The 25,074-nt window shown below is 43.3% G+C and overlaps 1 protein-coding gene across 1 annotated transcript in view; it reads right to left on the bottom strand.

The window, feature by feature from the left end:
• Nucleotides 1-24,313: 24,313 nt before the first annotated feature.
• Nucleotides 24,314-25,074, bottom strand: part of snx21 (sorting nexin family member 21) — an 11,686-nt gene continuing 10,925 nt past the window's right edge. The window contains exon 6 of the mRNA XM_078288180.1: nucleotides 24,314-25,074. This exon is cut by the window's right edge and continues 2,922 nt beyond it. The gene's annotated coding sequence lies outside the window, so the exon portion shown is untranslated.

Below are 25,074 nucleotides of genomic sequence, written 5' to 3'. Positions count from 1 at the left end.
TACTTTGAATGACACTGAAGGAGACGCCCTGAATCGCCTTGCCATGTATTTGGTACCAAATTAAAGGGAAAGTTGTGTTTTTTTAAATGGAAAAACTTGTGATTGTCAATTTTTTAAAAATTTTTGAGATATAGCTGTTTGTTTGGAATGAGCAAGAAAATGCTGATTTGAGTGAGAATTCCCAGTGAACTGCAGCGACATTCTAGAATTCTACTGGGGTCTAGAGGGTTAAATTTAACCACTCAAACAAAATAACAATGTCTTCATTAATCATCTTTGATCTTAAATATAAGTAGAGGAAAATTTCAGTTCTGATAGTAGTGCCCCTTTAAACGTTCAAGGATTGCCGGTGCAGTATATCTGAGGCTTTAAGCGTTATACAGAATATAGTTCAATTACAAAACGTCATATAAACATATTGGGGAAGAAATGTGAAGTTTATCATTCAATATCTCTAAAATACACAGCATCCAGTCTGTAAAGGTGTTTTCATCAGTCCATTCATTTTTTAAATGCTAGATATCTGATTTTAGAACTAAACCCTTTAAACACTGTAACATTGTATATGAGACCTAAGATTTTGTAAAATAAAAGACAGCCAGTCTTAGTAACAGCAGTATATTAATAATAATGTATGTATCTGTATGTGTATTCATATTGTAATATTCATTTATATGGAAAATGTCGGATGTCTCATTTTAGAACAAAACATTAATCACACGTTTGTCCTTGTGCCTGAAAGCCAAATCACACCGTCACACACGCTATGTCAAAACCAAACACACACACACACACACACACACACACACACACACACGCACACACACACACACACACACGCACTAATAATATCAGCATCATTCTGGACTGGGGGCAAACGGGGAGAGTAAAGAGACGAAGGAAGGCATTTTGAGACAGATGGTGGAGAGAGAAAGAGAGAGAGTGTGAAAAAATGAGAGAGAGAGGAAGAGGAAGAAAGAGAGAGAGAGAGAGAGAGAGAGAGAGGAAAAGAAAGAGAGAGAGAGACAGAGAGTGAAGGGGGGGGAGGCAAAACCTGAATGGATGCAGAAAAATGACGCCACTCTGAGCCAATCGCAGCGTCCGCCCGCCCTCCTCCTCACATCCGAGCTCTGTGATTGGACGATCGGAGCAGAGATGCTGTTGGGAGAGACGCAGAGAGAGAGAGAGAGAGAGAGAGAGAGGGAAGGAGGGATAGAGAGAGAGTGCCAGAGAATAAGAAAGAAGAAGAAACTGTCGGATGAGGACAGCTCTACTCTTCACCCATCTCTCTCTCTCTCTTTCTCTCTCTCTCTCTCTCTCTCTCTCTCTCTTTTGGAGCAGCCTCTCTTCCTCGCTCGCCCTCCTCCAGGCTCCGCTGTTGCCGTTTCTCGCTCATATTTGTGTGTGTGTGTTGCTTTTGATCCCGGGGAGAGAAGCTAATGCGATGGACCTGCTGCCCACCGACTGCTGCTGTTTACACCGCGGCATCATGGGGGATGTAGTCTGCTCGGCAGCACAGGAGGACAGCTGATTAGCCGGGAATTGTGGGGGTTGTAGTTTGGGAGGAGGAGGAGAGCGGATGGCAGCGATGTGACCTGCTGGGCGGACGAGGCTCAAATACTCTGCTCTTTAGCTTTCTCTCTTTCTTTCTTTATCTGTCCTTTTCTCTTCCTATCTCTCTCTCCTTTACTTCCTCTCTCTTTTCCCTCATTCTCTGTCTCACCCTCTCTCTCTCTCTCTCCTTGTTGTCTCTCTCTCTCTCTCTCTCTTACCGGAGAACTAAGCTCTCTCTCTCTTTCTCCTCTGCTGTTTTCCTCAATTCCTTTCCTCACATCCCTCCTCCTTTCTCTCTTTTCTCCTTTCTCTCTCTGTCAGTCTCTCTCTCATTTCTTACTGTCTCTCTCTCTTTCTTTTCCTCTCTCTTTCTCTGTTGGTTTCTTTCATTTCTTCCCCCCTTACCATCCCTCCATCTTTCTCTCCTCTCTCCCAACTTGCATCTGTCTGAGGAAAAGTAAGATGGGCTGTCGTCTCACTCGGACCAAGGTGAGTCCCGTCTGCAGGTGTGTTTAGAGAGAGAGAGAGAGAGAGACAGAGAGAGAGAGAGAGAGAGAGAGAGAGGAAGACGAAGACAGTGTGACCAAAAAGAAAGGAGAGAAAAAAAGAGACAGAGGAAGAGAGAGCAGATAACGAGATCTGATGGTTGCTGAGATGACCTGCTCTCTGTGAGATAGCTGTAGACAGGCGTCACACACACACACACACACACACACACACCACACACACACACACACACACACACACACACACACACACATAAACAAACCCTAACCTAGATAGTTCCAGTGCCCAGACACTAGGAAAGAAGCTCTGATGACTGTAGGCTATAAACTGTTATCTGTGGTCTATGGACCCTGTGTGTGTGTGTGTGTGTGTGTGTGTGTGTGTAAGTGAAGGGGGCAAGGGAGTGAAAGAGTGAAAAGGATGTTCGTTTTCCATTTGCTACCATTCATTTCCTTATCCAGTATGAAAAACAAATTTCCACAGAGCGAGAGAATCCACCGCAGGAGACATGAAGCCAAACTTTCTCGGGGAGTTTAATTAGGAGCATCTTTCTTAGCCGGGACAGTAGCGCATTTCAAGCTAGGTTTGACACTAAACTTTGGATTTTAAATGTTAAATGTTAAAAACCGGCAACAAACGATATCACACCATATAACCAATCCTGATCCTAATGTGTGCTGTGTGGAGATTTCACTGAGACATAATGATATAAACCAACATCCACACAGCAGCAGCAGCTGTGTTGCTGTTTTCTCCTCTTTTCTAAAGCTTGTTGTCAGATTCCGCTCCTGAACGAAGCTCCTCCCGCTCCGTTCAGCAGCTTTTCATTTTGTTTCAACTAGCTCGTCTCCTCCCTCGCCCCCATCCCTGAAAATGTTTTTGTTAAACATTGTTAAACTAGTAAACCTCCTAGTAAACGTCTGTCAAAGTGAGATTGGTATCCGGCGACACTTCTCTGTAGGTACGGTTAGCTTAGCTGTTAGCCTTTATGCACGCTGCTTTGCTGTGTTTGTCCTTGGCAGGCCTCCGTAGTGCAGTGGGCGAGTGGCTTTGCTGTGAGCTTGTGTACAAATGTGTTTGTGGTTTCTGTCGCCCTCTAGTGGTCAGAAAATTTTGTTTACTGCTTTAAAAAGTCTAATTACATATGCCGTGGATTGTAAAATGATTCGGGGAAACTAGACTTCTGATGCCCCTCATCAGCAAAAGGATCGGCGCAGGAGATCTGAAGCATGAACACCGAGGCTCCGGCATTTGTACTTTTTCACCACAATGGGCAATATATTTTATCATGACATATTCTACAACCTGGTATATAGTCTCTCTATTGTCTGTATTTTGTTTGTTTTTTTATACATTTATAATTTGCAGTCACACTGGATTTTGCTGATTAGTGTTTCCTGATGTGTTTCCGTGTCTCAGCTGAAGTTTATCAAGCTAGTTTGCCGTCAGTCTCTGGTGTCAAAGTGACAGAAAGAGGATCCCACACTGAGCTAACTCCATCAGTTTTACACTAGCTTGATAAAACTTTACAAACTAGCCAACTTGACAAGCTGCCAATGGGCGCTAATTAACAAAATCCAATCATATATAACAATCATATCATAACAAGTTGAGAATATCACCCTCTGGAAAATTAAATTATTTTTGTACTCCAGAAACTTCATAAAAACAGAATACTTATTTATGGAGACTTATTTTGTATTTCATCATGTTCTTCATTTCATTTTTCCCAAATATAATCCATAAGCATATGTATGGAAAGCATAATTTTGATATTGTGCTTTATTCTAGCGAGCTAGCTAGCTAAGTAGGCTACCAGAGCTAAAGTTTGCAGCTAGTATTTTGCGATTGGTTCTAACACCACAACAGTCATGCTCATTTGCATAATATTCAACTTTTTAAATTTTTCTCGTCCCATCGTGGGCCTGGTTTGTGTCTCCATCTATCCCATCATGCCGTGCGCACGCGGTTATTTGCTTCTCATAGACAATGAACAGAGGCGAACTGTGAAAATTGTATCTGGTGTGCAACTACCATTAAAGATGGCGGGGGGAACAACTACAACTTTCTATTAGAAACTCTGAAAGATTTAAGAATGGTTGAACACAGAGTAGTGTACATCATAACATCATAACATACATCTTTATGAGGTAAACTGATAGTACACAAGTAAGTATCAACATGATCTAAGTTATATGATGATACGGTCTATTAAGTTAAATAAATTCATATAAAAATTAAGGGTTTTCTGAAAATATAATTGATTTTTGTTTATAACGAAGGCTGCTCGCCTTACGATGATGTAAACGACGACTGACTGGAGGTCACAGCTTACCCATCTTCATGTTTCCGCTGGTTCAAAGCCTCAGTGATCAAAAAGCTTGAATAATAATGGCTGCAGTTCCATACATATCTTTTCGACATAGTTGAATAATCCAGCATAATGACAGCAGGGGGAATATATTCTGCTGGATCGGTGCGTGGTCGGAACAAACAGCAGAAAGAAAGACACAAGTGGCAGATGATCATCTTGGTGTGCTAGAATGCAAGATTATTCAAATACACGTCAAAAAAGTTTTATTCTGAATGCTTTCGTGCGCGTAAGCGAACACCTTATCACATGACTTAATGTAGCACACATGATAGTACAGTCCATACTGACACACACTGTACAGGACAGCAGACCTCACACACACACACACACACACACACACACAGTGTAAAGAGAAACAGAGAGAGAGCAGATAACAAGATCTGATGGTTGCTGAGATGAACGGCTCTCGAAATAGCTGTAGACAGGCATCACACACACACACACACACACACACACACGCACACATACACAATCAAATACAACACGCACACACATGCAGACACAATGCAAGTTATGTGATAGACTATAATATACATGTAGACAGCAACTGTACATATCAGCCTACATATAGAGGAGAGAAAGAGACGGGTATAGTAAGAGAGAGACAGATTAAGATAAAGGGAGAGAGAGAGAGAGAGAGAGAGAGAGAGAGAGAGAGAGAGACAGACAGTTCTTTACAAATCCGTTGGTCTAGTTTTCACCAGAGAGTTTCAATGTGCAAAACACTCTGAGTTGTAGCTTGAGAAGAGTCAGCTCAGTTAACCTGAACAAACTGTTAGCTAGCTAACTAGCCAGCAGGCTAATAATACTAGCCACTACTAACACTCGCCTCTAGCAGATACATTAGCCAGTCTAATAGTCAGATGTGTTACAGTTTTTGACAGAGGTGAGGACTCGAGTCACATGACTTGGACTCGAGTCACAATTTTAGTTGCTTGAGGCTTGACTTGATGCATGAAGAGAAGACTTGAGACTTGGGTTCTGGTGACTTGGGACTTTGACTTGTACTTTGATGACTTGAGACTGACTTGGGACTTGAGCAAAGTTGACTTGGTCACACGTCTGGTTTTTGATGATAGCTTTTGGCCCAGTTTTCATAACAGAGTTTCAATGCAATAAAGTCTTCACACCAAAATCTTACTTTGATGCTGCTGAGAAACAAAAGGTCACAACTCTAAACCTCAAGCTGTTCCAACGCATCTTGCTACACATGCAGTTCACTAAATCAACTCAACATGAAACTTCAATCACATCTCGTCACTTCCAACAACTTCCCCAGTTTAGCAGCACTGCAACTCAACTGCTAATCACTTCACCGCTATTAGAAAACCTGTATGGCTGTTACTAAATACAATATTTTGGTTACTCTTACTTGTTTTTATTTGTTTCTTTGGGTTGCTGTTAGTGTAAAGAAGTGTAATGTATTGACTGTCTGTTCTGTGTTCACCTCACATAATGCACAGTGAAGAAATAGTCACTGTGCATTAGTTGTTGCATGTAAACATTTTGAGTGAATAATGTATGTTACAGCATGAGAGTGTTTGTTCATCTGAAGTGATTACAGTACAGCGAATTTCAGTTCAATCGGTTTAGTGTCTTTACAGACAGTTTGGTGTCTTATCACTGAATGTGAATTATTGGCATTTTGCATAAATTTTGTGTTTTGGAGACATGCAGTCTTCCTTTTTGCATCATGACAGACAGCACTGCATTCATTTTGCCATTTCTGAATGCTCATTGTACATGATGTCAAACACTTCAAACAGTTGAGGTTGTCTCATTGTTACTTGGATAATATAAATATTATAAAATGACCATTGCATATTTGTTGAGGATTATTTTTTGTTTGACAGCATTATTTGATAAAGACTATTTTAAAAAGCAGCTATGACTAAGAAATCCAACAAGGAACAAACCCAATGATGCAAGGTTAAATATTTTGCATTTGACAAAACTTGTTATTTTGCATGCTATGTGTAATTTTGAGCCCAAAATTAAGAGTATCAAATTTTGCATCGTTTTTCACTTTGCAAGCTCTTGTGAAAATTGAGTCAAAGCAATTTATAAAAAAACCTGTAAGAGAGAGGGAGAGACAGATAGATGAAGAGGAAGAGAGAGGGATCTGTCTGTGTTACTGTCAAAGTGCAGCGGAGCGCAACACACTTCTCCGGGGTAGAGCACATCACTCTCGCTCTCTGCCTGGTGTGTACTTGTGTGTGTGTTTCTGCATGTGTGTGTCTGCATGTATGTGCTTCTGTGTTTGCGTGTGCACATGCTTCTGTATGTATGTATACATGTGTTTCTGTGTGTGCGCGTTTGTATGTGTGTTATTGTGTGTGTGCATGTTTTTGAGTATGTCATTGTGTGTGTGTGTGTGTGTGTGTTTGTGTGTGTTTGTGTGCAGCCCTAGGCCATGCACTGAGTGTAAAGACTACAGTGCTAGTCCAGAGGTTAGAGAGGGCTGGAGAAACCTGACCTACATCCAGCTGACCTCAATGTACTGCTGCTGTTAAGACTTGGTATCTTTTACTTGACAACATCTTAGGTTTCAAATCTAATGTTATAACATATACTATTACTATTATGGTAATCAGGGACAGTAGCTAGGAATTCTGGGCCCCCTGAAAGAACATTTCTCTGGGCCCCCCCCCTTTTTTTTTTTTTTATAAAATAAATGTTAAATAGGTCTAAAGGGCATGTTTCTGCAGAAAAAAAGTGCCCAAGGCACTCTTTCCATACAAAAAGTCTTTATTTAGTGGCTAATGCATTGCATATACATGTTTAAAAAAGGGCCTATTTAATGCAGTGAATTAATACTCAGCTTAAATATAGAGATCAAATCCATTTTTCTCGCTGCTCAATCTGTCTTCTCTTTTCTTTTACACATGGCTCTCTGTAAATGACTAAAACCATAATGCTGCCAAACTGCTAGTGCCAAATCAAGACAAGTAAGAGAGATTATTCCACATCAGTGCAATTGGGAGGTTGCTAACTAACAAACCAAAAACTCACAAACTCACACAACCAACAATTAAAGTCCTCAATTTCATCTTCAGTAACATTGAATTATATATTGAACTATCTCTATATTCATGACTCAGATTCATGAATAACTACTGAAAAAGAAATAGGGGCCACATCAGGGTCTGCAGCAGATCCTGCAGTGCATCAGAGACTTTTCAGTTGTATCTTGCTTTTGCATGTTGGCTCAAAACTCAAATGCATGTTTTAAAGAGTAATTGATCTACAACTGGCTATTAATATTGACATTAACTTGAAGTGTCAAGGTAGCCCAAATTGCCTTATCAATGCCACAGCTGGCAGATGGTTGGAAAAGGCCACAGTTTTAAGAGCAATCAAGCTCTGAAATCAATGAAGACACGTCCCAAAACTGAATAAGTCACCAAAACAGCAGATTCTGTCACACTGACCAAAGAAAACATTAAGAGCAGCGGTCAATACTGCAGTGAGCCTTTGTGTTATATGGATCTTTGGTTGCTAGTATAAAATATGCATAGGCTACTGTAGATAATTTGCTTATTTTACTATTGCTAGTAAAACAGCATGGGACCTCTTGTTTTACTATGTACTATACTGGAAGAAAGGATGATACACAATAGAAATACTGCAAATACTACAGAAAAGGCTTCCAAGTATTTAACTTTTTCACATTCTACAGTGGATCCATTCATTTTTTTTTTTTTTTTGCATAATTACTAGATACACAAAGTAAAATAGTTGTGGAAACTACATAACAACTAACTATCATAACATAACCCATAACAACTGTATGGACCTCCCTGCCTCCCTGGCAGAGGGCATCTCACTGTGAGGCTTCAGGACATGTTGTCATGAAACTGCATTTCATGACAATCAACACCTAACATGCACAATTCAAGTGGATAGCAATTTGCTAAATCACAAATATTATATTGAAATATATGAAATATATTCAAAATCCTAAAAAAAAAAAAAAAAAGTAGATATAATAGTTGATTGAAGTTATGTAAATGAGACCAACCACAGCTATTGGAATTTTTGTTTCCATTACTTTTCATTTAGTGTATTTTGTATTTACTGTGTGCCAAAAATTCCTGACAAAAGCAAAGCTGAAACCTTTCTGAGGAGATGACATTCTGTTTTCTAATGGAAAGTTTATAATAAAAAAGACAATCTATACAGTTCTTATACTAAGCTATTTATAATACCAAAAGAAAAACATACACTATATTGAGAAATGCTTTTAATAAATTTAAAAAAAAAAACTGTAAATGCTTTGATCAAGGGCACTTCAGTAGTAATGTTAGCGGATATCACCACTATTCATTCACTTTCACTAAAGATCAATGCTGTATTACTGTATTATCACTTTTTAAAGATGATGTCTCACTGATCCATCATAGTGCACTAGGTTGTAAATTAAACATAAAAAAGCAATATAAAAAATAATAAATAACCAACATAATAACATAATATGTATAGTGAATTGTTTTTTATTTTGAAGAGGAAAACAGATGGAGGTAGGTATGGTTCTACGATGTTAATCTCCACTGTAGGTGTTATCATCCTCTTCTTTTTTGATGCCTGTTTAATCCCTCTGGCTGTGGGCTTGAACAGTGACTTCAGCATAGTGGTCTTACTGTTCAGGGTCAGGCAGGGTCAGAAAAATCTCCTGACACCCTTATTCTTCTTTGCCTTCTTCTTGCCGTGGGTTTCATCACTGAGAGCAGAAGCATCGTCCTCTTCATGTTCGATGGACGTCTTTGTTTAATTCCTCTGGCTGGGGGCTTGAACAGTGACGTTCCAAGTGAAGTCTGCAGCAAAGTAAACTTCAGCATGGTCGTCCTCCTGTTTGATGTCAGTTGTGCAAGTCAGAGATTTCCAGAGGCCTCTGAAAAATCTTCTGATACCTTTCTTCTTCTTTGAGAAGCTGTGGGTTTCATCAGTGGAGTCTGAAGCATCGTCCTCCTGTTTGATGCAAGTCTTTGCCCTCTTGCTGTGGGTTTTCCAGAGTCCTCCAGAAAATCTTCTGTTACCCTTCTTCTTTTTTGCCCACTTGCTGTGGGTTTGATCACTGAAGGCAGAAGCATTGTCCTTTTCCTGTTCGATGGACATCTTTGTTTTGGCCCTCTGGCTGGGGGCTTGAACAGTGACGTTCCAAGCGAAGTCTGCAGCAAAGTAAACTTCATCATGGTCGTCTTCCTGTTCAATGTCAGGCGTGAAGGTCAGAGATTTCCAGAGTCCTCTGAAAAATCTTCTGATGCCCTTCTTCTTCTTTGCCCTCTTGCCGTGGGTTTCATCACTGGAGTCTGAAGCATCGTCCTCCTGTTTGATGCAAGTCTTCGCCCTCTTGCTGTGGGTTTTCCAGAGTCCTCCGGAAAATCTTCTGCTACCCTTCTCTTTTTTCGCCCTTGGCTTTATCACTTGGCTGTCATCCGACTCAACTGCCTTGTTGTTGATTTTGCCAAGGCAGTTTGTGGCCAAGTTGTTGGCATCTGCCGCCTCATCATTTGGGGCCAAGTTGTCTGAGGCCATAACTGACTTTGTCTCCATCAAAGCCATGGTGGCCTCGGCTCTTTCAATGGCAACCCTGAGTTTGTTTGCCAACTCAGTCAGGGTTGACTCTTCATCTGCAACCACAACAATGTCAGCCTGCAAAGCAGAAGCTGAACATTCAGTGGTTGGGTCAGCTGGAGCCGGGACACAGCGGGATTTCCCACTGAGCTCCATAACAGCAGCCTCCTGTGCCACAGCCGTGGCACTCATGTTCCTTTGGACAGAGGTTGTGCAGGAGGGCTGGGGGGTACCGGAGGCCTGGGAGGTACCGGAGGCCTGAGAGGTACCGGAGGCCTGAGAGGTACGGGAGACCTGGGAGGTACTGGAGGCCTGGGGGGTACCAGAGGCCTGAGAGGTAACGGAGGCCTGGGTGGTACCGGAGGCCTGAGAGGTACGGGAGACCTGGGAGGTACCGGAGGTCTGAGAGATACCGGAGGCCTGGGGGGTACGGGAGACCTGGGTGGTACCGGAGGCCTGAGAGGTACGGGAGACCTGGGAGGTACCGGAGGCCTGAGAGGTACGGGAGACCTGGGCGGTACCGGAGGTCTGAGAAGTACCGGAGGCCTGGGGGGCACCAGAGGCCTGAGAGGTACCGGAGGCCTGGGTGGTACTGGAGGCCTGAGAGGTTCGGGAGACCTGGGAGGTACCGGAGGCCTGAGAGGTACGGGAGACCTGAGGGGCACGGGAGGCCTGGGTGGTACGGGAGGCCTGGGGGGCATGGGAGGCCCGGGAGGTACGGGATTGCTGGGGGGCACGGGAAGGTACAGCAACAAACAAGCTATTCCAAAGTGCCGACCTGGAGTTGGATGGTTTCGCGTATTCCAGCATATCCATTATTGTCATATAGTTAGTCGACAACATCCAGAGTGCGTTCTCCACGTTGAGATGCAGTGTGGCCTCTTTCGGGTTGTCGGTGAAGCACAGCTCTGGGTTGGTGACCTTGACCTTGCTGATCAAATTGAGTAGCCGACTCCAGACTAGCCGGCGTTCTTCTCGGCAGCTGTATCGGCGGCCATCGTCCTGAGAGAGGGCCCCTTTGAGGACCCTCCTGACGGACTCCTTGCTCAGTATGAGCGTCTGGAAGAAGAGAACAAGAGAAGAAGAGTAATGGTTAATTGTCATTTCATTTAATCTCCATGTCTCACAAATGTATCTATAGAATAGAAAACTTTAATGTCCTCATTGAGGCAATTTGTTTTGCAGCTTAAAAAAACAGTTACAGCAGACAGCACTTATTTCAACATTCAACACACACTCATCACATGGTAAAAGTGGAATCACCTTTTACGATAAAAAGCATACTGTGCAGTACTAATAATACTAATACAGTTTCAGAGTTTCAGTGCTTTGTTGTCAACAACCCTCAGGTGACATGCACATAGCAAGATAAAATACATACTATACAGCACATATAATACAATATGTACTTATCCGGATAAAGTGCATACTGAGAAGTGCACACCTCATAATGCAGCAGCATATTTAACTACATCATGAGTTAAATTGTTTACAAGTAGTAATGAAAAAAGCCGGAGGTTTCCCACAGTGCCGCAGCGCCGCCTGCTATTGGTCTGTGATCGGTGACCTGTCAATCACTGGACAGGCGACCTGTCAATCACTCGGAAGACAACTCAGTTTTATAACCGTTATATCCCGTTAATGATGCAATTATTTTGAAAATCGCCATACACATATTAGAAGATTATGTGTAGAAAATTAGCTACTGAGACCATAATCTCCCGTCGAAAAAATATATTGACTTTATATTTTGAGTGAGAAGTTGAGCTGTGGTCCCATTGACGTGAATTTTTGGAGCCGGCCTCTAGCGGACATTAGAGGAACTGCAGCTTTCAGCCACTTCCTTACTGACTTCAAAATTCACCGCTTGACCGCTTGTTCCAGACCACCTTGTTTATCACAGACTAAGCCAATGGGCTTCTACACTGTCATATAGGGGAGGAACACAATGTGGAAGAAAGCACAGCCAATGTAGCTTGCGGCTAACACCGAGTCTGTCCGGCTTTTTTTGGCCTAAAATATATTTCATCAATGTTGGGCAAGCTACTTGGAAAATGGAGTGAGCTAAGCTACCAGTTACTCTACATTAAATGAAGCTCCACTACACTGAAGCTATCCCCCAGAGAAATGTAGCTATCTAAGCTACGAGCAACATGGCAAAAGTAGTTTGCTACATTGAAGCTACTTTTTTTTTTTTTTTTACATTGGACCAACTTCATGCCAAATCAATGTTATCTCAGTGATCAAGAAAAATTGTCATTCAAACAAATAGGCAGCAAAAAAAATTTCAGTTGAGTTATTTATTATAAAAAAAAGCTGTGCCTTTGCGAGCAACTGCTCTTATAACAATACCATACAGAAGTGCTTCCGTCGGCTACACAGACACAATTCCTCCGTGTATGGAGCTGACGTCACGCACCTATCCTGAGCAGTATTACTCCAAACCGCAGCAGAAAGCTCCCCTGCATGTGCTTGAGCTTTAGAAATGCCTGGGAGAATGTAGCTTTTGTGGACGTTACCGCACTACTTGATCAATAAAGGAGCTTCGCTACTGAAAACGCTATTTGATTCAAAAACAGCGCCGCTACCACCACGCTACTGAGAAATGTAGTTAAACTAGTAGCACCGCTACTTGTAGCAACGTTACTGCCCAACACTTCACTAAATATTGATGTAATCTGTTGATACATATTATTCAATTAATTAAATATCATTAATTAGTAACTTCTGTCACGCCGGCGTTACCGCTAGGTGGCGCTTGGGGGGAAGGCTACATTATATCTACTCAAGTTCTGTGCTAACAAAGCTATGACTGACATGCAGCATGGGACATGTAGTACAGTTAAACCTGAGAATCAAGGTGGCTTAAAGATTGGATAACCAATACTGGGCCAACATGTACTTAAAATGGGTACCAAGCATGCACTTGTACACTAAATCACCCTGAACAGTCTGGGTTACTTTGGACTAATTATACTAATTTCCATTTTCTCCAATTAAATTCAGTTATTAGAGAGCTAGAGAACAGGTGCATTCCCCACATTTCTCCACATTTCTAATATTTTAAATTGATAATATTTCCTAATATTAATTTGAGAAAGTTAAACTCTTTACTTACCGTCATCAAGATGATCAGATTCCTTGAGGTTCTGTAGAAAAAGTCTTTAGGATTCGATTTCTGCTGTGTTGAGGTTCGCTGTGAGTCTCAGTAGCCATATGACCGACCGAAGCCTCAACGCTGGTATTTATTGGCGAATCCATGGAATGTTCAGCTTCATGTGTCATTGTGACTTCATAAGGCTCACCTCTGGAGTCTGCCTGTACAGATGAGCGCCTGTGTATTCCTGTGCAGAGCAGCTCATTGTGAGGTCATTCTGACAGTAAGCATCAAGTGGAACCAATAACTAAAGTCCTCAATTTCATCTTCAGTAACATTGAATTATAAATTGAACTATCTCTATATTCATGATTCATGACTTAGATTCATGAATAACTACTGAAAAAGAAATAGGGGCCACATCAGGGTCTGCAGCAGATCCTGCAGTGCATCAGAGACTTTTCAGTTGTATCTTGCTTTTGCATGTTGGCTCAAAACTCAAATGCATGTTTTAAAGAGTAATTGATCTACAACTGGCTATTAATACTGACATTAACTTGAAGTGTCAAGGTAGCTGAAATTGCCTTATCAATGCCACAGCTGGCAGATGGTTGGAAAAGGCCACAGTTTTAAGAGCAATCAAGCTCTGAAAACAATGAAGACACGTCCCAAAACTGAATAAGCCTTTGTGTTATATGGATCTTTGGTTGCTAGTATAAAATATGCATAGGCTACTGTAGATAATTTGCTTATTTTACTTTTGCTTGTAAAACAGCATGGGACCTCTTGTTTTACTATGTACTATACTGGAAGAAAGGATGATACACAATATAAATACTGCAAATACTACAGAAAAGGCTTCCAAGTATTTAACTTTTTCACATTCTACAGTGGATCCATCCTTTTTTTTTTGTTATATAATTACTAGATACACAAAATAAAATAGTTATGGAAACAAAAATTCCAACTCTGTAACCAATGCGGAGACATGAGAGAGAGAGAGAGAGAGAGAGAGAGAGAGAGAGAGAGAGAGAAAGATATGCTGTAGTGTTTTCTATCAAATTTGCCCATTTTACCCGTTCCATTATTGTGTTAGTCTCACTTTCATCCCTATGGGAACTACAGAACAAATCACGGTCCATTTTGACTCATTAAGGAACGCAACATCTTGCTCTTCATTAGTGATGATTCCATATCACACGGGACGGTGACCGCCTGCCGGGAGCTGATAAGTTTGTTAACTTAACAAACGTAGCCAGTGTTTCCCACAGAATTCGAATCTATTTGTGGTGGTAGGTGGGTAGGTGGGTTTACATCGTTAAATTATAGCCTTTGCTCCTCCTCAGGACCAGTCATTTTCCTTCTTTGAAAATACTTTTTCAATATTAACCTGGATTGAGGGGGCAAACATTCAGAGTCATAGTTAAAAAGTTAATATTAAAGTTATCAGTCCACTCAGTGGATACTGACTAGTTTTTTAATCTGTTATTTGTCTAAAAGTAAAAAGTGACAAAAAAAACATTCAATTTTCTCCAGTGGTATTCCACCAAGTCAGTCTACAGGAGAGTGTCAGGAACAAACACACCAGCACTGAAAATAAATACAATATGATTTGTTTTCCTCAACAACATACTTGGTCACTTCCTTACAGCAATTGTTGAGGTCTAGGCTACTTTATTTTCCAGCATCTCTCTGAGCCTTACCAAGAACAGGCCGTTTCTGTCGCCGTGTCTTTAAGGCTCATTAATATTAACGACCCCTCTGTTCTGATTGGCTAACCGTTTCAAGAGTGAAACGTGAGACGCCACGGCCCGGCAGCTACAGGTAGGGAAAACTCTCCAGTAATAAACAATGACAACCGCTCAACCGCTTTGAAAAAAAAAATCGTTAGTCTGTTATTTCTTACAAAAATTATAATGAGCAAACCTTTGTGACGCCACAAAGTTACGGAAGTCCAAACGACTCGTTTAGAGGCTCGCTTTTCTAATATGGATTGTGTGGATTTAGTTGGCGACCGTGCGTTTTGATACTTTCACCATGTTTAGATAGACCATCCAACTCCTTTATCATCACAGAGGCAAGGGGAGTCCTGCTTTACACCATATGGGACCTTTAAAACAGCTACTGTTTTAAAGGTCACACACACACAGTGTGTGTGTGTGTGTCTGTATATGTCAGATACGATTCAGATACGAATTTAGATTAGATCGAAAAATCGATACTTTTGACAACCCTAATCTATAAGGTATACACACTAAGCGTGTTATTCACTTTGAAGTACAATATTGTTTGGGCTTTGTTCACAGTGCCTTTACTTTCAGTGCTGTGTGAGTACAGTTTAAACTCTAATATGTAGCGTTCCCTATCTTCAGGTTAAGGGTCATGACCTCTCTCACCACCGACACCGGGAGGAGCTGCACTTTTTGGATGAGTACGGCCAGCCAATCACTGTGCAGGTTGAGGGGAGGAGGGGGCGGGGCCACAGAAAGAGGCGGTCCCGCTACGCAGTGGAGTGCAGCGCTCAGACAGAAAGACACTGGGATGCCCTCAGAGCCATGGGACTGGTGGAGGGAGAGGAAGCCCAGGGAGAGAGCTACAGTCCTGGGTAGGTACTGCCGGAAAGCTGAGGAGCAGGGCGAGAGCTGGGGCAATGGTTGGGACTGGTGTAAAGGCTTTGGGACAGGGGTAAAAGGTTGGAATTGGCCTGGGAAACTGGGACTGGCGTTAAGGGCTTTGGACTGGGGTAAAGGCTTGGGACAGGGGTAAAAGGTTTTAATTGGCCTGAGGAGTTCAGACTGGGTTGAAGGGTTGGGACTATGGTAAAGGGTTTGGGACTGGGATAAGGGTTGGGACTGGGGTAAAATGATGTGTCTGGGCTTAAGTGCTTGGGACTAGGATAAGGGTTGGGACTGGGGTGAAGGGCTGGGACTGTGGTAAAGGGTTTGGGACTGGGATAAGGGTTGGGACTGGGGTGAAGGACTGGGGCTGGGATAAAAGGTTGGGAGTCGGATTAAAGGCTTGGGGCTAGGATAAGGGTTGGGACTGTGGTGAAGGATTGGGACTAGGGTAAAAGGTTTGGACCGGGGTAAAAGGATGCGTCTGGGCTTAAGTGCTTGGGACTACGATAAGGGTTGGGACTGGGGTGAAGGGTTGGGACTGCGGTAAAGGTTTTGGGCCTAGGATAAGGGTTGAGCCTAGGGTGATGGATTGAGAATGTGGTAAAGGGTTTGGGATTGGATAAGAGTTGGGCCTGGGGTTAAGGGTTTTGGACTGAGGTGAAGGATTGGGACTGGGGTAAAATGTTGGGAGTGGGGTTAAGGTTTTGGGGCTAGAATAAGGTTTGGGACTGGGTTGAAGGGTTGGTACTAGGATAAGGGTTGGGACTGGGGTGAAGGATTGGGACTGGGGTAAAAGGTTGGGACTGGGGTTATGGTCTTGGGACTAGAATAAGGGTTGGGACTGGGGTGAAGGGTTGGGACTGTGGTAAAGCTTTTGGGACTGGGTTAAAGGTTGGGCCTGGATTTAAGGGTTTGGGACTGGGATAAAGGGTTGGAACTGGGTTAAAGGTTGACAGTTAAGTTTGCTAGGTCTGCACAATATTTTAACGAGTCTCTTCTTCATCATTCTCATAAATATTTGTGAGTAGACAGTGCTCATTCAACTTGATGTGGGCTGTATTTGGTTCTACTGCCAAGACAGTTGTCAGAGCTAAACATGCTACCCATGTGGAGTAAATATTCATTGAGGAATTTGCATATCGTGGATCGTGCCATTTGCCGTCGTGCACTTCTGAACTATAAATAGAAATAGAAATGGTTTCCCCTGTGCACTCTTCTTCTCATTAGACATGATGTGACAGTTTCATGTCAACCTTCTAAAACATCACATGACCCAACCTCTTCGTCTTCATAGGCCCTACTATGGTCACATGACTGTGTCGCCTGACCTCTACCCTACCAACAGTCACATGATCATGTCACCTGACCTGTATCCATCCAATGGCTACCTACCCAGCGTGTCACCTGACCAGCACCTGGCTAATAGCTACCTGCCTAGTGTCTCCTACAGCTTGGATCACCTAGACAGACTGGACTATCAGGTGTCCTATTCTATTCTATTCTATTCTTCTACTCTGTTCATTCTGTTCTATTCTACTCTATGATATTATATAACTTTTTTCCTATTCTGTTCAATTCTACTGTGTATAATTACATGCTTACAATACATGTTTACATACAATTACAAATACATGTATTCTACTGGAATTTACAGCAAATTATATTCTAATGACTTCTTAATCTATTCTACTCTGTTCTATTCTATTCCTCCCTTCTCTTCCAGGTTCCAGAGGTGTTGCCCTACCAGCCTAACTCAGAGAGCTGTCTGATTGGCTGTTGCACAGAGGAGATGGAGCCTAAGAGTTTTCCCAGACAGGTATTTCTACCCATAAAAATACAGCGTGTAGGATCAGACTCTACAAACAAGAAATCTGTTATTGGGCAGAAATAGATCAGGATGGGTATGTTGCATATAATCATTAGTGTTCTGTCTCTTTTTATTCTCTCTGCATCTTTCCCCCTCTCTCTCCCTCCCAAACTCTTCTGGCTCTTTTCTCTTTTCCCTCTCCCCTGCCATTTATCCCATCTCCTCCCTTTCTTCCTGACTTTTCTTCTCTCTCCCCATCTCTTTCTTTCCCTCCCCTTCTTTCTCTTTCATTTCCTCTTACACCTCTCCCTCCATGCCCTCTTTCTCCCTTCCCCTTCTCTCTCCCCTTCCTTCTCTCACTTTCTCCCTCCCTCTTCTCTTCTCTCTCCCTTCCCCTTCTCTCTCCCCTTCCTTCTCTCACTTTCTCACGCCCTTCTTCCCCCCCCTCTTTCTATCTCACTCTCCTTCCCTTGTCCCATCTCCCCCCCTTTCTTCCTGACTTTTCTTGTCTCTCCCTCCCCATCTCTTTCCTTCCCTCCCATTCTTTCTCTTTCCGTTCCTCTTACACCTCTCCTTCCATGCCCTCTTTCTCCCTTCCCCTTCTCTCTCCCTTCCCCTTCTCTCTCCCCTTCCTTCTCTCACTTCCTGCCCCCCCCCCCCCCTCTTTCTATCTCACTCTCCTTCCCTTCTCCCATCTCCCTCCCTCCCTCTCCTCCAGCCTGACTATCGTTCTCCCTGGCGGTCTGACCGTCCTCTGGGCTACCTTCCCCTCAGTGAGCTGGACAGCGGGCTGGGCTGCGGTACCGACAGCCCCCACCACCGGGCGGCGCTCTCCGAGGCCGAGACGGACGCCGTGTCGTCGCTGCCGGGCCACACCCCCTCCTCGCAAGGCTCCTCCTCTTCCTCGGAGTCCCTCCTCTCCTCTGAACCCAGCGACTCCGGTTTCCATAGCGTCAGCACCGGGGAATACCGGCGACTCCACAAGATCCACGGAAGTCACGCCCACCGACACGCCCATTCCCGCTCAGGCCACTCCCCTCGGGAGCAGAGAGGACGCTGGGATTTGGAGTCCATCCCTGAGACGACACCGATGACCCACCCTGGTGGACCACAGCCGTCGCATTGCATTGTGGGTAACAGTATGACCACAACAGTCCAGTTCCACAGAGCTGAGAGGAGTCCCACCTTGCCTCGCCACCGCTCGCCGCCCTCCCCATCCCTAGGTCAGTAGGAGCTATAAACATGAGTGGATTAAATTAATTATCTATCTATTTAATTTCATATTCTATATAAAGAAATCCAAAAATGACTAAAACGTATCAGACTACCCAATTGGACTAGTCCAATGGATATATTACTAGTTAGAATTTTGTGTATTTATGTGAGTGTATATTTATGTGTCTGTACATACTTTTACGTACGAGTGTGTGTGTGTGTGTGTGTGTGTGTGAGTGCAAGTCAACACAGAAGAACACAGAACAAGAGTTAAAACGCTGATTTCATGCTAATATCACCTGATTTCATGCAAATATCACCATTGAAAAATATGTAATCTTAAATCACTAAAAGGTTTGTACTGCATAGCTGTCTTCATCAGTGTGTCCCAATACCAGCTTACACTGGTATCTGGAGGGTAAGACAGGTGTAATATCAAACTGTCACAATGTCAAGTAATCTTTTGTTGTGTTGTGTGTGTTTGTGAATATTAATAAGGCTTTTATCAACCTCCATCTTATGCCTGATCTCTACATCCAGAGTTATGTCTAGGTCTCTAGGTTTTAGAACAGTGAACTATGAGCCTGATCAGGGAAGAAAGATTTTTTTGCACACCAGCCACAGCGGCTGGAGGATTATTAAGATTAATAAGCAAAGAAGAACTTGATTGACCCCGTGAAGAAATTGGGTCAATGCAGCAGCAAAGAATAGAGGTGTAGGTTGGTGAACAGAGGCAATATATATAAATAAAAATACAATAAAATAAAATAACTAAAGATAGAGCATCTAGCATCTAAATAGAGCATCATTTATAGATTTACAGATGTAATTTCCCACCCTGGGCCTGATAGATGCCTCTCTGTCTCCAGGCTGTCGTACTGAACCCTGCCAGCGGAGGGCGCTGTGGCTGGAGCAGCAGCAGCAGGGAGGGGGCGGGACCATAGAGACTCCAGGACGAAGTCGAACCTTGATGGATTTAAGTGATGGGCGACGCCGACGCAGGGCCAGCCACCCTAACATGAACGAGCCAAATAGTCCAAACAGACTCCAAAACAGCCAGCCAAGTGCAGCCAGCAACACGCTGGGGCCCAGGAGCAGGGCCAGTTACCCCAGCAACTGTCACCCTAAAATCAGTCACCCCAACATAGACAGAGCCAGTCTGACCAATCACCCCAACATAGACAGAACCAGCCTGACCAGTCACCTTAACATAGACAGAACCAGCCTGACCAGTCACCTTAACATAGACAGAACCAGTCTGGCCAGTCATCAAAACATGATGAGAAGCAGCCAGAGCCGTCCAGGAGAGAGGAGCAGAGAGGAGGAGTGTCTCTCTAAAAGCCCGGGGTCCGGCTCTAGCGGGGCGTCAGACTGGCGAGGCTTTCAGACTCTCGGGAGTCGCACCGGCAACGGCAAAGGTTCCTCCAGTCCTCTGTACAGCACGCTGGCCGCCCCGGCTCGCTGCCCTCGCTCTCCCCCCTCTCCCCGGTCCAGACTGTCCAATCAGAAATCGGTGAGGAACCAGCTGCTCAGGGCCCGGGCTTCCCGATTGGCCAGGGAGCGCAGTGAGGTCACTACGGACGAGGAGGTGCGAGAAGAAGGGGAGAGAGAGGGAGAGGAGGAGGGGGAGGAGGGGCGATGGGCGGGGCGATACTGGAGCCGAACGGAGCGGAGACGTCACCTGGCGTTGTCGCGGCAACACAGAGAGAGAAGAGGAGGAGCGGAGGAGCTGGTCGGGGGAGGTCAAGGGTCGTCGTCCCAGACGGTGCTGGAACTGAGCCACAGGAAGCAGAATCGGCTGAGGAACAGCAAGCTGTTAGATGATTGGACGACGGTGGAGGAGCTGCTGACCCATGGGACACGAGTGGAGACCGACAGTCAGCTCTGTCCCAGCCCTCTGTTATCTGTTACTACTGTCTGATGGAAACCTCTAATCCAACCCTCTGTTATCTGTTAATACTGTCTGATAGGAACCACTAATCCAACACTGTTATCTGTTACTGCTGTCTGATAGGAACTTCTAATCCAACCCTCTGTTATCTGTTGCTACTGTCTGATGGAAACCTCTAATCCAACCCTGTGTTATCTGTTACTACTGTCTGATAGGAACTTCTAATCCAACCCTCTGTTATCTGTTGCTACTGTCTGATGGAAACCTCTAATCCAACCCTGTGTTATCTGTTACTACTGTCTGATAGGAACCTCTAATCCAACCCTCTGTCATCTGTTGCTACTGTCTAATAGGAACCTCTAATCCAACCCTGTGTTATCTGTTGCTGCTGTCTGATAGGAACCGCTAATCCAACCTTCTGTCATCTGTTACTACTGTCTGATAGGAACCTCTAATCCAACCCTCTGAAGGCCTCCATACATTTCCTGCAGAACTGAATCTCAGCAGGTTCGTACAAACTAAAGGACATTCACAGAAAGACAAAGCGCTGAGTCGGCTTCAGACTCCACAGTGTGAACAGACTTGACGGCTCCACTAGTCTCACTTTTCTTACACCAGCCCCGCTGCAGGACTGTCTGCAACTGGTCTCACCCGATTGGTTGTGTTTCTGTGTGGAAAAGTGTCTCCATTTCCTTCTCTGGTTCATTGCCTTTGTTTCCATCTCCGTGCCGTCACTTCTCATGGTCCGGCGGTCCGGAGGCTCGGCTATCTGAGCTTTGTCTCCACTTTTTCCACTTTCTCCAGGTTACGGTTTACCTCTTTACTCCTCATGCACCCCCGCTGCCGTGGAGTGTAAATAAAAGAACAATGTGAATCTGTAGTGAGTGTACACACATTTATATGCGGCACTGTGTTTATATTTCGGGATTACAACTGTCTGAAGATCATCTCTACCTGTGTGTTCTGCACATCAAAGCAGGTCTGTGTTGTGCCATATTCAAACTGAATCACTTCACCTGCCCACGCACCACATATGTACAGGGATTTGTCTTGGTGACATTTGTGAGGAGGCATATGGACAAACTGAAGCTGTAACACGTGAGCAGTAACACAAGAGTTTTGTTCCAAAATGAGAGATCAGCAGCAAATTAAACCAAATGATTAGACTTTATAAAGGATAGTAGGCAAGTTAAGTCCCTGAGACACATACTGACAGGAGTTTCTAGATTTTGAATGGTGAACTTCAGGTTAGTCTTTTCCAAAATAAGCATTTACATCACCAGACTGTGTGGAGAGTTGAGGAGTAATGTGACAGTAATCTGGAATTTACAAAAGAAAATGGTAATTGTCCTCAGATTGTCCTTGGATTACAAGTTCCATTGAAAGAAATTGGTAATTTGTTGTTGGATTATCAGAATTTTTTTTTAATTAGGGTTAGTAATGATGATGTGATATACTGTATAATGTAATGAAATTACTCAATGCAATGTACAATTGAGAAATAACCAAGAAAATGTCCATTTATTTTCATATTGCCTAGGTTTTGGAAGAAAAGAAATCCAAAGGAGACTAAAAGTTTTCAAATTGTGGAGTTGGACTAGTCCAATTGATATTGTAGATGTATCTGTAAAGGATAAGGTTTTCTAAACTCTGTGTGTGTGTGTGTGTGTGTGTGTGTGTGTGTGTGTGTGTAGATTTGCAAGAATGAGAATCTGTAGTTTGATACTAACTTGTTAGTAGTGTTTAGCCAAAGATATTGTGTAACTTTGGTTTGCGGACAATCTAAAAGTGTACGATCTAAAAATATGTTTTATAATCATTATCATTTTCTATTCATCCTTTATTTGAGTAGATTACTGCTGCTCACCCCACTGCTTCTTCACCATCACCCTGCTGTTAGTCTCTGTAGCTGTTAGTGTGCAGTCTGTTGTTAAATAAACACATTTATTATAAAGTCTAAACCGAGCATGCTAACTGCTCCTGCAGCACAGAGCAAGCATGTCAAGGTTTGACTGAGGCAGACCAAGTGCTGAAGTGGAAGGTTTGGTGGCTGTCCATGTAGTTTTTCACAGATTAGAATTTCAGTTCTGATTGGTTGAGTTAAACCTCAGTGGGTGGAGCCAAAGAACTATCTATCTATCTATCTATCTATCTATCTATCTATCTATCTATCTATCTATCAGCAGCAGATACAGGAAGTTACAGGGTCACGATTCCCTCAGTTTGAGCCTTTCTGCGCCTACTGCACGATTTTGGGGGGAAAGGAGGGGTGGAGGGGGGTGAAGGTGTGTGTGTGTGTGTGGTGGTGGTTGGGGGGGGGGGGGTCGGGGGGGGGGGGGGTGTAGCATGTATGATGACGTGCAAAATTCTGTCAACTGCCAAAACAACACTATTCAGTCCAAAGTTTTTCAGCCGGCTCACTGTTGCCAGTTGGCAACAGTGAGCCGGGATTTGCACAGAAAATCCAGGAAAACAGTATTATGGGATGTATTGTCAACACTGTGATCAGGATGGAGCGGTTTCATCAGAAAATTGTCATGAACGTTGGCAATGTTGCTGAAAAATGCGAGTTAAAGGTTCCATGCTCCTTTAAGAGTCACTTTTGCAATTAAAGCCACTGACAGACAGAGTTTGGACATTGTAGTTTCCAGTGGCAGCCATGTTGGCTCCGCAGTCCTGCACCATGGCCGTTGCTTTGGTCACTGGTGTTTCCACGGCAGCTGATGTCACCATGGTGACATGATGGAGGACAGTGGGATCACAGGGCTTGAATGGATAGAGAGGACTCATGCCGTTGTGTTTTTATAGTGTCGTTATGTAACTGAACCATTGTTTCATGAGACTCAGAGAGTTAGAATGTTCATCACAGCTGACACTGGAATCTTCATCCAAATGATGCTGTTGCCATGGTAACACACCAGCTTTCTGACTCTCACGCACCAGATCAACACTGGTTGCCATGACAACATTATCAAACATTCTATGGCAGTCATTGTTCAGTGCACCAGACAAAAATGTTCCATTCAAGGGTGCAGATTTGATTGGGATCAGTTCAAATTCAGTGACTGGGATTTATTTACAGCCAACAGTTCATTACAGAGAAATGGCAGCAGCATGGCGACTGACTGTGTGCGTCTGTGGCTCTGTGTGTCTGTGGCTCTGCTCCCAGCATGTGCAGATTAACAGTCTATTCACCCACTGTGGACCCGAACTGCTTTCACCTCTGAGATAACCCTACCATACAGCTGTTATAGTGAATGAATCTAGTAGAAAACTATAGATATTATATTTTAGACTATATTTTCATGCTGTAATAAAATACTGAACTCCAGAGAGGCTCCTGTTGTTCCTCTGCATCCACCCAGAGAAATTAGCACATAAATCTCACCAAACTGCGCCATCACCACAACATGAGCTGGACCACAGCGGCCTCTACTGGCCGCCATGTGGCATTACTGATGTTTGCACCTTCTGACATATTGGAAATTATCAAAGATGAAAACTGCAGCTATGAGAAACTGGGGGGAAACTAGTGTTACTGTAAACTGATATTCCATATCAACAGCATCATTCAGTTAGATTCAACATGAAAACATATTGCTTTGTAGAAAAGTACCTCAGCTGCCTGTTAACAGAGTTATTACTGAAGGTGAAATGTGAAAATAAGGGAGAGATCTGCAGTTTCTGAGAAATTTATTCCATAAAATATACTTGAAAATATACTTGAATATAGCTCTATGCATAGAGATTAAACAGTTTAAAGTGTTAATTAAACTGTTTTATCTCTGTGGCTCTATGAAGCAGCGCTGCTACGGTTAAATCCACATTGAAACATTCCACACAGGACAGGCTGCTGCTCCTCCACAGGGACAGACCGCGTGAATCTGAACCGATCTGAACCAGAGGGATCAGTTTCCATGTGGGTCAGACCGTCTGTTCAGACAAACCAGGTTCAACATCAGTCCGGTCCCAGTGGAAATCCAGCTTCTCTGACGGAGACACGACAGACAACAAATACAAAACAAAATGCATCACATTTTAAGAGAACAAGATCAGATGTTACATCACATCTGGAAACAGATATTTCCACGCTCTCAGGAGGTTTTCATTCTGGAGTCACTTGGCCAATACAAAGGATGTGATGTAACTGATCCTTGTCTTATTCAGATCCTGTGTATTGGCATTCACTGCTGTGTGGATAAAAAACATGTATTTCACACAAGTAAGCTCTTTTTGAAATAAAAAGGAAAACAGGTTTTAAACGGATTATGAAAACTTGCTCAGTCTATAAAGGGGCCGTGTAAACCTTTAAAATCCAAATAAAAACATGAAAATCACCTCAAATCTTAAAGTTACGAGGTTTTCACAAAAGTGCAGGCACTTGGAAAGACAGATACTCTCTGCTCTGAAAACTTGGTGGAGTGTCAATATCCAAAA

This window comes from Centroberyx gerrardi, chromosome 14 (assembly GCF_048128805.1).
Source record: "Centroberyx gerrardi isolate f3 chromosome 14, fCenGer3.hap1.cur.20231027, whole genome shotgun sequence".
Classification (NCBI taxonomy): domain Eukaryota; kingdom Metazoa; phylum Chordata; class Actinopteri; order Beryciformes; family Berycidae; genus Centroberyx; species Centroberyx gerrardi.
This window is presented reverse-complemented; position numbering and strand designations above follow the sequence as displayed.